Consider the following 12995-nt stretch of genomic DNA (forward strand, 5'->3'; position numbering starts at 1 on the left):
AGAAGTTTAATTATTTTGGGTATATGAGATTAATGGGATTATGGGAATCTTGGGAAAGGGAAGTTTACGCCTGATTGATTGCTAATTGCCTAATTGATATCTTAAATGTTATTATGATGTCAGTTATACAGAGATTTGGAAAAGATCTAAGTTTCTTTTTTTTTTCTTTTTTTTTTAAAACTGACCAAGAAATTCCCTTTTTGGGCCCAAATTTTGGAGGCCCTGTTCCCGGGCTCAGCCTGAACCGGCCCATAGCCGCCCCTGCCTATAAATAAGCCTGTTGGGGCACAAACAAAACACACGTCGTTTACTGATTTACTACGCATCGAAAAGCCTACAACCCTAAATCATCAGGTAACATCTCTCTCTGTCCCTCTTTCCGCCGTCTCTTATTTGGGTTAAATTAATTTGATTGTTTCTTGTTACAATGATTTATTGATTGATTAATATGATTATTATATGGGGTTTAATTAATTTCGAATTGATGTTTTATTGTTGGTACAATTTATTTCAATTAGTGTACAACCGTCTTACAGAATTATTTGTACCCAATTAATTAGTTTAATTCAGCCCTATTATTTGTTTTAATTAATGTAAAACTGTCTTACAGGAATTTCCGGCTTGTATTCCTTTGTTGTTTCTCAACTTCATGTTTTAATCCTTGAATAAATTGGTTACTTTGTTTAATTTATGTATATATTTGATTCAAGTTGTATTCTTGTATGCATGCATGCATTCAGGACCAACCTACTGTCGCTCGGGATGATAAACTCGCTTCTAGATGTAGCTTTAACTTTCGGAATATCAGTTGGTATTGCGAATGTGATTGAGTGAGTATTTCTCCCTGTATTTAACGTTCGCCTAATACTCCTATGTAGTCTCTTCAACTTATTAGCCAAGGTTTTCATTTTCAGAAAATGGATATTTCCTGGTGATGATCCTGCGGTCATTGAGCCTGCTAGGAAGCTCCTGTATGCCAGAATGTTGGAAGATACTGCAGAGGCGAAAGCCCGTAATGCAGAGGCGGAAGCCCGTAAGGCCCAGGAGCCGTGCAAGTGTTGCGGTCGCACAGGGTCCCCGACTTGAAGGGTCCCATTCGCAAGAAATATCCGTGTTGGTTAATAATTTAATTTAATTTAGCGCATTTTTTAGCATAACAATCAGCCTAATTTAGCGGTAAGAGTTATGGTATAACTTGTTAATAGTCTTGGGTTCGAACCTGGCTTCATATTTAATTTTGTTAAATTTTTACACAATAAGATTGTTCAATTCATAGCAAAATAAGGCTAACAAGAATCGAACCTAGGTTGCATTGCTTCTATATTATAGAACTAACCACGGTGACACTTACTTGTTGAATAATGGAAAAGACATTTATTTATGTACTACATTTCTTTGAGAATTGAGACATAAACTAGCCATACAAAAATTGTTTAAAATAGTTTACATATGTTTTTCCAATTATTCTTTTACAAGTGATAAAAATGGTACGGGGCCTCACTTTAAGATTTCGCACAGGGCCCCCAAAACTATAGGGGCGGCCCTGAACTAACCCATAGACTCGATTCTAGTACTCGTGTTTGTCCTTGTTTCTTGTTTGCTCGACTACTTTATTGTGCTTAGTATTTAATATCGGTGTCTGGTTTGCTTAATTAAACAACTGATATCAACACATCTCAAATACGAGTTGAGGGGCAACATCCCTTGTCAGCCTTGAACTAGTTAATTTTATCAAGCGAGAGACCAATGACATAATCTTATCAAGAGAAATCACTATGCTGACCTTTACCAGTACAACTTTTGTTTATTCAGCTCTTGCTTGAATCTAGGGACTCGACATGAGTATGAAACTTAGGCAATTAGTTTCACACAAATTCTGGAGACTTGCTGTTAGTTTTAAGCCAAAAACAAATGTATTGTCTATAAAAATGGACGAGTCCAAGGAGTCCAATATGAGGTACTTCCAATCGAGTTTGAGAAACATAAGCACGAAAGATGTAAATGTAAAATCAATTGAACCGCGTATCCAGAGATTACCTGTCAAGTAAAATAACTTCAGGTGAACGGAGCTCCAAATTTTACTCGTAATCCTCAAAAGACATGAAGGGTCTATCAAGACCCACATCATAGAAGTCATCTGGTAGACGGCACAAAATGATTTGTGATTATATTTCCAGAGACACATACATCTGGTTGATCGTCAGTTTATCTCCTACACTTACTACGCTTTGGATTATCTATAATTATTATGTCTGACTGTCGTTTACATTTTAGACAAGATTTTAAGACCTATGAAGAAAAACTTTAAGAACTTTTATCCTCCAAAATGTTAGCTTGCAACTCGAAGAATCATTAGTAGTGGATCCATCAGAGCACTCATGGTGACTTCCGATTTGATTTGAACAGTTGATTGAGACATGTGCGTACCAGTCTGAGTACCATAGCCAAGTTATCCTACATTCTCATGGCCCTTTGTGCGAGGCCATGCGCAATCTTATTTAAACTCCTAGGAACATAACTAAAACATAAGCAATGAAAAGATGGAAACATAAGAAAAATGTCTTCAAGGATCCCTTTGATAAGGTGATATCCAAGTTCAATCCCCGCAATTTGATTCACCGGTTGAAGGCAGTCCGATCCAACCTCGAGGTGAAATCGTCGATTATCACGCGCCCACACTAGGGCTCTTTGGATACCCAATGCCTCTGCCTGCAAAGCTGACTCACCCCTCATCTTAATACCCCTTCAAACATAACGCCTAACCAAGTGGTGTTAGCCTAGTGGTAGTCGGGTTAAACTTTGAAGCTTGCAGTAATGCAGGAGTTGAGAGGTCCCGGGTCCGACTACCAGCTGGGGCGATGATTACTTGGCCACTGCAGCCCCCGAAAGGGGTGACTTACATGATCCATGTTGTGGTGCGGGAATGCATGAGCATGGGGGGATTCAACCCCTCGTCATAAAAAAAAAAAAAAAAAAAAATACCGCCACCTTCCCTACCAAAAACAACCCAACCTATAGGCGCGTCATAGGAATTACACCAACTCGCATCAACTTTAATCTTAGTACTAAAACATGAGTTAAGCCCTCCGACAACATAAAAAGGTCAGCTATTTCTTATCCTAGTTTGACTCGCCTCATCTCCAATTGGCTTCTCCAATCGTTTGCCTTTTTAATCTTGGTTTCGCAACTTCTAAAAAAAAAAAAAAAAAAAAAAGATAAACCGACTTAATAGGGTTAATTTAGTAAATTTACATTGTATAGATTAGTGCCATGTCATAATAAATTTTGCCATGTCACAATTAAATTTTTGTCATGTGGCATTGTCTACGTGGCTTTAATTGGTCATTTTAGGGTATCCTTTTAATAATATTTATAGATCTTAAAAAATATGAAGTATAAACGATAATATATTAATGTATGCATCACGTTAATTGAAGCCGCACTTCATTAGTAGATAATTTAAAAAAAACGATAAATTTTGTTAGAATTAGTAGATATTTATCTTAAAAATTATATCCAAATTGACTTATGAAAAGGTGGCCGAGGCAATGTTATATAGCCAACTTTTCTTATTGGGCAATAATCATATTCATAATTACTCCCATCTCACTAAACTATGCCAATAAAACAATGTACAATTTTTATTTTTTCTTACAATTTACAATTTGAATCTCATTATTTAATAACCGTGCATTGCACGGGCACAAAATCTAGTATTTGTAATTTTATTACTCCATTTATCTCAATGGTTTGTCTTTTTAATCTCAGTCGCAACTAAAGAAAAGAAAAAAAAAAAAAAAAGAAAAAAGAGAAAAGAGATAAACCGACTTAAATAGGGTATGTTAGCATCATACATAAGCCTGATAATACAAACAACAAAACACACGTCGTTTATTGATTTTCTACGCATCGAAAAATCTACAACCCTAAATCATCAGGTAACATCTCTCTCTGTCCCTCTTTCCGCCATCTCTTATTTGGGTTAAGTTAATTTGATTGTTTTTGTTACATTGATTTATTGATTGATTAATGTGATTATGGGGTTTAATTAATTTCGATTTGATGTTTTTTTGTTGGTACAATTTGTTTTCAATTAGTAGATTATACAATCAGTTGTATACGGTTGTATGGTGTAGAATTCGAGCTGTGTACTAAAGTTTTCGAGTTTTATTAAAAAGAATCTGAACTATCTTTAAAGTTTTTGAACTCACACACTTAAACATAAAAAAAATAAACTCTTACAAAACTCGATAAAATTGCATATAAGCTCGGATTAATGTATATGGTTGTACAATGCATATTATACAACCAGTTGTGATTTGTTTTAATTAGTGTAAAACCGTCTTAAACAATTATTTGTTCCCAGTTAATTAGTTTAATTAAGCCCTATTTTTCGAGTTAAGTTGATTATTTCCGGTTTGTATTCCGTTGTTGTTTCTCAACTATTAGGTGGTTTATTATGTGATTGTTGGCTTTTCTTGTTTTATCTTTTTATTTCAATCAACAATTTTTCTTGGTACAATAATTTATCCCAATTTTAAGTTGTTTAATTCCGGCTTGTATTTTCGCATGCATAATTTCATCAGGATGGCTGGGGCCTCTTTCCTTTATCAGCGCTTCAAGTTGGTTTGTTTCTATGTAGTGGGGATTCTTTGTGTTCGAGCTTATGAGTGAGTATTTCTCCCTCTGTTTACGCCGAATAATAATAATAATAATAATAATAATAATAATAATAATAATAATAATAATAATAATAATAATAATAATTCACCTCACTAGCTAAGCTATTCATTGCAGACGACATCTGGAAGGACCATCCTTGGAAGAAGATTTTGCAAGGTTAGCGGCTAGGGTTGAAGCAGATAGCAAGGCAAAGAGAGAGGCAGCCAAATGTAAGGATGAGGCTGCCAATCTTCAAGCAACTGACTAACCCATAGACTCGATTCTAGTACTCGTGTTTGTTCTTGTTTCTCGTTTGCTCGACTACTTATTGTGCTTAGTATTTAGTATCGGTGTCTGGTTTGCTTAATTAAAGTTGCGAGTATGGTGGCTAAATTAATTGAGAACCTGTTTCCATGAAAAATCGTAGTCTGATGAATGAACGATGATTATTGAGTTTGATCTAGTAATATAGAAATCTATTGCAAGTCTCAGTTGATCGTTTTGACAACCGCCTCCGCCATAAAACCGTAAATTAGACAACTGATATAAACACATCTCAAATACGAGTTGGTAGTTTCTTTTAGAGGTGTTTAAATGCGGGTTTGGGCCGTACATGGGTAGAGCTTATGTTACATTTTTTGCCCTCGGACAAGCGGGTTAACGGGTTTCGGACGGATTAGTGGGCTTGGCTTTTGTATTTTTCTTAAAATCCCTTGTTCGTACCCGCTTATTTAACGGGCGGAGTGGACCGGGCTAAATAGACGGGATGACCCATGAACAGCTCTACTTTCTTTATAGGTTACATTTGATATCTGAAATAATGCAAAGAGAGTGATCTATGTCACTAAAAAAATACACTTAATGGAAAAGTAGTCTCGGTCGTGGAAAAAAAAACTAAAATGAAAAAGTAGAGTTTGAGGTAAGTTTAATTAGTCATTACAAAAAAAAAAAAAAAAAAAAAAAAAAGAAGGTATATTACTAACTCTCTAAAGCCACCGTATCTTCATCATTTACTCGTAAACCGACCTCAATTTCACTCGGACTGTGTATACCATCCAAAAAATTTAGTCGCATCACATTTTAAATTATTTTCATATAACATAATATTAGTTGGATTCTTTTTTTTTTTTTTTTATAAGATAAAACTACATTGGTTTTCTGGGTAGGACCAACCTATATCATCCTTTCGAATGATTGAAGTAAGTTGAAGCCACCGGCTTTCAAACCACCTCGAAAGAGTTGGACATGAATGTCCAATAGAAAGCATAAAGTCAACAACCTTTTTGGCTTCACGGAAGCAATGTTTAATTATGACTTAATCGAAACAATGAAAGTTTAATTTCACATCCTTGATCATACTAGAGATTTTCCAAGAAATTTGCCAAGTACTACGAATTCAGGGGCGGACGCAGAAATTTATCGAAAGGAGGGCACAAAATTTTTTTCCGATACATTATTTTTATTTTAAACCGCATTTTTTTATTACGGATTTTGTTTTCCTCCCAAAAAATAGAAAAATAACTAATTTTAATAATTTTTTTAGTTTAAAAAATAGTATTTTATTTTGAACTTTCTTCTGAAATATTTAAATTTGAAATAAATGTACTTTGTAAATAAAAATAAATAATATCTCCTATGATAAGATATATTATATTCTAATATTTAAATAAACACTAAACACAAATAAACACTAAACACAAGTGGTTCAATGGTAGAGAAGGTAGTATGTAACCAAGAATCGAACCTGTGACCTTTCAAGAGTCAACTAAAGAGCTTACCAACTGAACCACATAAACTTATTAATCATTTTTGTTACTTATAAAAAATTTATTCCGGAAAATTCATGGTGGGCACGTGCCCACCCGGGCCCCCTAGATCCGCCTATGTACGAATTAAGTTAATAACATTTAAATTATCACTCTCTACAATAAGTATTGAGATTCCTAAATATTTAGCTGCTAAAATGCCTTCTTTTAAACCGAGAGCTTCTGCAACAAGAATACTATTGAATCCACACTTTTTTGCTCCTAACAAAACGACATTACCATTATGATCTCTTATACAATATCCTAAAGCAGCTTTATTGCCTTATATTCTCGAACCGTCAAAATTTAGCTTTAGGAAACCATTTCTAGGTTTCTCCCACCAGATTTCTTCCTTACTAGAATTGGTTCTAGTTGACTCGTCTTTTTCAGGATTATTGAGATCCTTATATAGTCTCGTTTCAGATCCTAATGCTATTATTACATAAAGTATTAAGTTTGTTGATATTGATATGAACATTGTTAATGATAATGTTATTTCTATAAAACAGGGCATTCCATTAGATAAAGATAATCTTAATGAAATCATCTTTTAGAATTAAGTCTTTGAGTTAATTGAGTTTCATTACAAAACTTTGACTTGCAATATTATCATATTTTGACAAAAAATGTTAAAGCTAATAATGTTCATGCCTTGGAAAACAGACTCAATCAAGGGACATTTGTAAAAGAAAGATCTTTATTTTCAATAGGATAGTTGCATAAAACACAATGAGGTGGAACATTAATATGACTCTTGAGCAGCCTACCTTTTTGATGGGGCATATTCTGCACCCGCTGACCGAGTCAACATATTGAGCAAGGTCAAAGATATCCACAGCAAGTCAACACCTTGGACAGCCTAACCGACGCAGCCTGTCGGCCTGTCACTTGGGTCTCGGCTGGTCAATCAGTCAGCCGGGAGACACATCCGCGTACTCACATCCAAGACCCCTCGGCACGGAGTCAACAGGGCCCACCGGCCTGCCATGGGTCCATCGGCCGAGGGTAGAACAGTCTTTCCACCTGCTAACCACTTGGCCACTTGGCCACTACGTGACAAAAGGTGAAAGTCTATAAATACTCCACTTCTCTCAACGAGAAAAGGATCCACATTCTAACCTAAAACTCACTATTCATCTGGTATAAACTTCCTTATCTCTCTACAATATACTTTGTCAAGTAACATACAACTTAATCCCTTTAAGTTCACTGACTTGAGCGTCGGAGTGAGTACGCTCGGTGCAAAGCCGAGCCCTCAGTTTGTTCATCGTTTCAGAAGAGACCGAGAGGAAGAGTCAAAGCAAGGAAGGACATCCATTCACCAAGCTTGCGTGGTAAACAATACTGCTCTGGAATTACACACGGAGCCTAACCGACGCAGCCTGTCGGCCTGTCACTTGGGTCTCGGCTGGTCAATCAGTCAGCCGGGAGACACATCCGCGTACTCGCATCCAAAACCCCTCGGCACGGAGTCAACAGGGCCCACCGGCCTGCCATGGGTCCATCAGCCGAGGGTAGAACAGTCTTTCCACCTGCTAACCACTTGGCCACTTTTGTTGGGAGGCCGTCAACACAGGTTTTCCAAAGAAAAAAATTTAACTTTGGAATATTCAGTTTCCAAATCAACTGAAATTTTGTCAAAGAGTTTGATCGAACAAACCTTGCGCTAACCATGTTGCTGTTTTGGTAGAGAAATTTCCATCCACGGACAACCCCCAAATGAGAGTATCTGGAATATCATTATGTGGCAGTGAAATGTTTGTATGCTGATTTACAATATCATTATTCATTAAGTTGGATAATTTACCAACATCTCATTGTTTATCAGATGTTATAAAATCTTTAACCAAAAGATTAAGATCACGGCTACTATTGAAGGTGTTAGACCCCTAATTAGACTTTTATTATTAGTGACAAAAATTACTTTAATTTTAGTCTTAAAAGATCTAGTTACATTCAACAATTAAAAAATAAACATTCACGGCTTAAATTATCTCTTATCAAAGTGGTCAAGATAAAAACGTCGAATAACCAATAATAGTTCAACTCACAAGTCCAAACATTTTTTTCTCAATCATAAATGCAAACCCTAATTTCCGTTTGAAACTATTCTACTCTCCCTCTCTCTGGAAATTCTCGGATCTGAGTTATGGTTTATTTTGTTTCGAAAACCTTAATATTTCTATTCAAACAAAAAAAAATCATTAACAAAATCTTTAACCATAATAAAATCAAACTCAAAAGATTTTATTGATAATGGTTTGAACAAAATCAAACGCTATTCAAGTGACGGATTGAACAGTTTAAAAACTAAACCTGTTGATTTTAGCGAAAGAGCAAGGCTATTTGTTTCCTTGAATCAGGTACACCTTTATTTTTACACCGGATTTGCGTAGTCATTAGTCAAATGGATTGGGATGAAAATCTAGGGAGGAATGAAGTTACAACCTCATACCTTTTAACATTTGTTTGGTTTTATTTTGTAATGGATTGTATATAACCTTTTAACAATAATTTCACAAACATCCAAAGAAATCAACCAACAATAATTATGACAGTCTTCGTGTTCAATTATACATTAATAATTCATCATGTGCATCAATCAATGTTAATTATACAACAATACCATTTTTGTAAGATAATAGTCATACAACGAGTTGTCATACAGCCCCATATACGACAACAATTTTTTAAGGTAATAATCATGTATACCCCATGAAGAATCACAGGTAAGTTTTCTTATAAAGGCAAAAAATCATGATAAAAGTAGATGATGAAGATTTACGAGAGTAGAACAACAGCAATATGGGGTTTTCTTTTTTTCTTTCTTAATCTTAGGTTTTCTATCTAAGGAAGAAGTTAGAAACTTGAGGGAAGATCATTGTATGAGATTCCAGGGGTTGGAGTGGATTTAGAATCCCTTGGTTTTCTAAATCCATTCCAAAAATGGTCAACCAAACATTTGCATGGGTGGTATCCATTACATTTCATTCCACACCCCCAACCAAACACAACCCCTAATATTCATGGGAGGGCTGAGAAGGATCCTATGACCCGTTGCGCGGTATTGTTTTATCTCCACTCTTTTATCTTTTTAACCATTTTTTATCCATCAAATTATTTACATACCCTTTTGCCATGTGTGGACAACGCTCGCGGGAGCTGTGTCCACGGGATCCATAGGGACACATCGACTCAAGGTTCCTTCGAATCAAATTAAGACAAATTAGAGTCGCCACCAATTTTTATGAGAACTTGGAACCGTTCAAGTCAACTTTACACTTTTCATCAAAAAGCATAAAGTCAATCGACTACGAGTGATTAAAGACAAAGACGTGTACCCTATATCACTCGAATGAACTACTCTCGTAATCCAATGGTATTTAGACGGGTCCACAAACCATAGATTTTGAGTAAGGGGCGACAGTACGTGTCAGGAAGCCCATAAGAACACCTAATCCCGCCCGTCAATAACGATCTCTACTAAGTCAAGTATCGGATTTCAAACACAGGCGTAACTACTACGATATATGATATGAAAACATCGTTTTATAAACCCTAGCATGTGAAGTTCCTATGTCGATTTAGATTCAACTAAACTAACTTTGTCAAAATTGTAATTTAGCATATTGATCTAACAACATACAAAACGAAACAAACAAGGCTGGTGGGAATGGGGGAGCCATTGGGATCTATCCTATTACAACCAAGGCATTTCATGCCGACACAACAAGAATTAAAAGTTACAACTCGATCTAAAATACGACGCTATACACGACACCATATACGGCACCCATCACGGCCAATTCGGCCTAGGAAAACGTGCACAAAAGAGGGTGGCCCACGGCTTACACGATTCACGGCCTTGGGTCACTCCTCGTAGTACGTGCTTTCGCTTATTCTTATCAAATTAGATATTAGGTCATGCACCAAAGCATGCATTAGCATAAATCGGACCTTGTTGCTTTAAACAACATGCGATTTACTACACTCTCACATGAATTGGAGTACAACCATATAACCAAATTAGACTAAAGTTTTTGGAAAAGGTTTTGACTCGATAAAAAAGTAAACTAAACTTGAAAATTACAACTCGATAAAAAAAAACTATAAATTACAAGTTACAAAACAACAAAGAACAAATGATAAAAAAACGAAACAAAAACTACAAAAGACACGGCCCTAGACACACGAGACCTTCCTATCTTCTAGGTTAGATTTATTAGGTTAGATCAATTGGGAAACGAATTAGAAAACAAGTTAGAAAACGATGTTGACCGATTGAGAAGATGTCGCGCAAATGTGCATTCTACACGGACTAAAAGGTCAAATTAGGTCAAAATTTACGAGATTTATATTTACTCATTGAGTGTTGATAGGAAGGTTCTAATCACGCACTCCTATGCTAGCGAGAAATCAAGTGAAAAAAGAGTTACATTCAATTATGTTATAGAATTGTGATCGATTTTATATGCTATGTCGATGCCACCTAGCATGTCTAATTTGGCTATTAAATTGATCTAATGTCATCGAATTGAAATAAATTAACAATCAGAGGTCGAGTTAACATGCAAACAGTCATAGGGTTGGTCGAATTGAGCAAAACAAACGAGAGGCCAAAACGCGTGAAACAATGTCATTGTTCGTTTTATTAATGCCTTCCCTTGAACACGAGGATATGTAAACGAGCGAGGATAATCGCCACTGGAAACTAAGCCCTTTTAAATTAGAGTCAACGCGGGTATTTATCGTGATACTTTAACTCATACTCGGACTAAACTAGTTTTGATGTTAATATGTTTGACGATAAACAATAATAAACAAAATACAAACGAACTATGAAAAAACAAACATAAAAAAAACAAAATAAAAGGGAGAGAAGGAGGATTTGATGTACCCTCAATCTACATGTATCGTTGACACTGTCTTGGGTCGTAATCAATCGTAGATTTTATCTCGAAGGGCCGTCGTCGTCGAAAACAATTAAATTGAATTTTGAAATCACGAAATAACACATTTAAAAGGCATACTTGAGCAGCGATTTTCAATCACTCACCACGACTTCGTTTCTCAACGATTTTTCAATTCGAAAGATGTTTTGGAAATTAGAAAAATTGAATTTTGTGAATATGGAAATAAACCAGAATTTTTAAGATGGTTTGAGCACGAGAATCAAGGCCAAAGATCACAACAGAAACTCAAAAACAAGATTTGTGTCCCTGTTTTTGAGCGGCTGTCACGGCTTTAGTTTAGGATTTTTTGGACGATTTCTTTCTTTGGTATTCTTGGTAATTGGTCTATGTTGCTAAGGCGTGTTAATGGTTGAGGTAAGAGTGTATTTATAGGGAGATATGAAGGGTAGAAGTAGGGCAACAAGCAATCGGGCTTGCTTCGCAAAGCTGCTGTCCAGCAGCTATTTCGTGGTCTTTTAGGATTTGTATGAGGGTTTTTCTTGGTGGGCAAGGCATGGAAATATGGTAGGGATAGTAGGGCATGGTTTAGGGTTAATGGTTGCGAGTTTAGTAGGTGTTTGGAGCGGCTTTTGGGTTGAGGTTTGAGTTGAACGAGAACAAGGGGCTATTTGTGTCGTATTGTTTGGGCTGCTTATGGAGTGTTGGACACGGGTTTTTGCATGAGGTTATGGTTGGTTTGGACGTAGGCATGGTGAGCTATAGGTAGAGGTGTCACTCGGATTGGTTGCGGGTCGGGTCGAAGCGGGTCTGGTCATAACGAGTTCGGGTTATAACGGGTTAGCGGCGGGTCGGGTCTGTTACAGTTCATGTCGGGTCATCAACGGGTGACAAGTCGGGTCGGGTCAGTATCGGGTCAGATTATAAGCATATATTTTCTCTTATGTATTTAGTTTTAGATGGGTAATTTTATGTTTAAACAACGTGTAGGAGTATTAATTGTAATTTTAAGTGAAAATAATTAAGATTAATGTCAAATTGGTTTTATTTACACAAGGTTATCTATCAGGTTGAGTCAATATCGGGTCACGGGTCGGGTCGGATCGGGTCAGTTCAGGTCGGGTTCGGGTTGGAAAAAATAAGGATGTCATCGGTTATTGGGTCGGGTTGGGTCGGGTCAGGTCGGTTTCGGGTCACCTAATTTTCGAGTTGTAACGGGTCGGTTTTCGGGCGGGTCAGGTCAGCTTTTGCCAACGCTAGCTATAGGGAATGAGTGATGGGTTGGGTTAAAGATCGGTTTTGAGACGGGTTTAAGGATGTCAAAGGTGTCGGGCTGAGTGCAGAAAATAGAGGGGATGACGGGCTGTTTTGGATGGGGATTGAATAGGCTATGGAGGGAATTTGGGGTAGGCCTTGGCTGGGATTCGAACACTGGTTGCAGGAGAGGGGATTGGACCAAAGTTGCATCGAAATTCGTGCCCAAATAGAGTGAGAAACGAGCTTGAAATCGTGTGTAAAACCGCTTTAAAAATCGAGTTTTTCAAATACAATTTAAAACGATGTTCATTACAAATTGATTTTTTCAAACCAAAACTTATTTTATTTTCAATAAAATAAA

General features: G+C 36.5%; 2 long non-coding RNA genes across 2 annotated transcripts; both read left to right on the plus strand.

Moving 5' to 3' along the window:
* Window positions 1–287: 287 nt before the first annotated feature.
* On the plus strand, window positions 288–1242 carry LOC141622263 (uncharacterized). Its single transcript, XR_012532916.1, has 3 exons — window positions 288–354; window positions 741–830; window positions 915–1242. It is a non-coding gene; the product is annotated as an uncharacterized LOC141622263 (long non-coding RNA).
* Window positions 1243–3865: 2623 nt separating this feature from the next.
* Window positions 3866–5117, plus strand: LOC141622264 (uncharacterized). The gene is made up of 3 exons (XR_012532917.1): window positions 3866–3938; window positions 4587–4670; window positions 4798–5117. It is a non-coding gene; the product is annotated as an uncharacterized LOC141622264 (long non-coding RNA).
* The last annotated feature ends 7878 nt before the right edge of the window (window positions 5118–12995 follow it).

The sequence above is a fragment of the Silene latifolia genome, chromosome X (genome assembly GCF_048544455.1).
Source record: "Silene latifolia isolate original U9 population chromosome X, ASM4854445v1, whole genome shotgun sequence".
NCBI classification, from domain to species: domain Eukaryota; kingdom Viridiplantae; phylum Streptophyta; class Magnoliopsida; order Caryophyllales; family Caryophyllaceae; genus Silene; species Silene latifolia.